This window comes from Scleropages formosus, chromosome 9 (genome assembly GCF_900964775.1).
Source record: "Scleropages formosus chromosome 9, fSclFor1.1, whole genome shotgun sequence".
Lineage (NCBI taxonomy): Eukaryota > Metazoa > Chordata > Actinopteri > Osteoglossiformes > Osteoglossidae > Scleropages > Scleropages formosus.
This window is the reverse complement of record NC_041814.1, coordinates 17,056,211-17,058,677: the sequence shown is the minus strand read 5'-3', so window position 1 is coordinate 17,058,677 and position 2,467 is coordinate 17,056,211.

Genomic DNA, 2,467 nt, shown 5'->3' with positions numbered 1-2,467 from the left:
GTTCCTTGCTTGTTTTAGGCTTCTCCACTGCCCGCCACAATGTATATTAGTGTAGTTGCAGAGGACTGTAGCATAAGGATGTCATTTTATTAATCCAATACACAATACAATAAAACTTCAAACTTAATGTGCACAATGAGGTCATGGGATCAAAGATACCAAATGATGGTAAACAGAGATGTTTACAGCCTATGCCTGTAAAGAAGAGAAGTAAATTGTACAAAAAATGATGTGATCTATTTGAACGTATATGCGTTCTGAATGTCTTTTAAAAACTGAACTGAAAAGCCTGTGTCACTCACAAAGGAACGATATGTTTATTTGTCCTGCCAGTTAACGACAAGTCAACAAATGTTGGCCAATGTTTTACGGGAATCTTGCTTCATCCTTCTGCAAATAATCCCGCCAGTCGCCTCATTTGACTGAGGTCAAAACTGCTCTTGCTGGAACCTCTAGACCATTTAACACTTTACACAACTGATGTCCAGAGCTTTGGCGATATTTAGAATAAGCACTTTAGCTATCTTATGTGGGAGCAGCCGATAGTGTCATATTTCATATTTTTATAATATTATATTATTACAAATATGAAATATTGAATATTCCAATATTATTATAATATTAACATATTCAGTATTTCATATTTGTAAAACCCATGAAATTTTGAACACTCAGAAAATGGACATGAGTTTTGGTATCCAGTGCTATTAAGTGTCATCCAACAGTTTTCTGTCATAGCAGATAGTTCATATTCATATTCAGATTTTTGTACAGAATATCCACTGCTATTTTATTTTCCTTGGGTCTCGAAGTGTTTTACATTTACATTTATTAATTTAGCAGATGCTTTTCTCCAAAGCATTGTACATCTCAGAGAAAATACAATTTTTACATTACATTAATTTACCTGATAATTTTATTGTATTGACAATTCTTGATTTATAAACATTCATATATACAGATGTGAACAAAGCTGACTGATGTCTAAAGTACTTGTTCCATGCAAAAGTCAAAAGATCACCTCGTGATGTTTGCAGCACTGCTGTCAACAGTGTATTTTTACACATTGTGTGCAAATGGTAAAAGTAAATTCTGAGCTGAAAATGTATTTACGAGCCAGCTTTACATTCCCTATCATAATTTGAAGACAACACATTTGAGTTTGGCAGTCAGATTTGCTGCACTACTTTTATCACCATAACTTTTCACCAGTCTAGTATTTGACAAAGGGTGATGTAGTGGTATTTTTCCCTATTTATAGTTTATCTCTCTGCTTCCCCTCTGACAGTTGCTTCAGTCATGATACACTGGAATGAAGTCTCCACATGCTGGGATTTTTTTGAATTAAAGCTTTCTAATTCTCATTTAAAACTTTAGAAAGGCGAAACCTGTGTCATAAGCTCATATACTGGGAAACACTATAATTTTGTCTTTACCCATTATGAGAATCATGCATAATGACAAATACACCCCATGTTCTTTCACAAACCTTATTTACCATTTAAAAGTATATTTCTTGTACCACATATGCTCATCTTTATATTATCTGAAACCAAGATGAGAATTACTTCAATTGTCTTGAGTTTTTTTTTGCTTTGTTTTCAATAAATAAAAAGAACATTTTGGTAAACTTGCATAACATTGTTTTATTTGTGGAAGGATATCACTAAACAAACATCTATCAGACAGATTGTTGCATAACCATACAAATGGTATGTTTGATCAAAGGTCTGAACGAGAGCACAGGGGACACTGAAGCTGACATCATAGCTCAGGTTGCAATCTGGTCTTTTAGCTCTAGGTTTGGTTCCTGTTCAAGCTTGCATATAAAATTTGTACAAAGTTTCAATAAAATGGATTGAATCTTAATTAGCAATTTATGTTGTTAATTAACTGGAGCAATGATATTATTTTTACACTTTATTTAGGCTTGCTTGTTTTTTCTTTTCCCTTTGCTTTCATAGTGTTACATCCTGTCTTTATTAAGCAGTTATTTTACTTTTTCCTAATGTCTTTCCAGGGTGCATTTTCATATATTTGTAGCTATTTCAAAATCCTTGCTGTATTTCTGTTTAAATTCTTACCTTGTTCTATGGATATGTTCAGTAAAAGTGCTGAATAAACAATATCTAGACTTGCATAATAACGTAATGTATCAACACCTTTACAAAGTCATTCTGAAAACTTCCAATTACTGAGAGCCATATTCTGGTCCATTTTAAGTAAAGATAAAACCAAATCTTTCAAAAACAAGTTGATTTGCACAAAATCCTGTTCATTTTATTTTAATATTGATATTGTTGATTAACGGATGGCGGGGGGGTGGACGCAGTTGTGCAGTGGGTTGGACCGGGTCCTGCTCTCCAGTAGGTCTGGGGTTCGAGTCCTGCTTGGGGTGCCTTGCGATCGACTGGCGTCCCGTCCTGGATGTGTCTCCTCCCTCCTCCAGCCTTACGTCCTGTGTTGC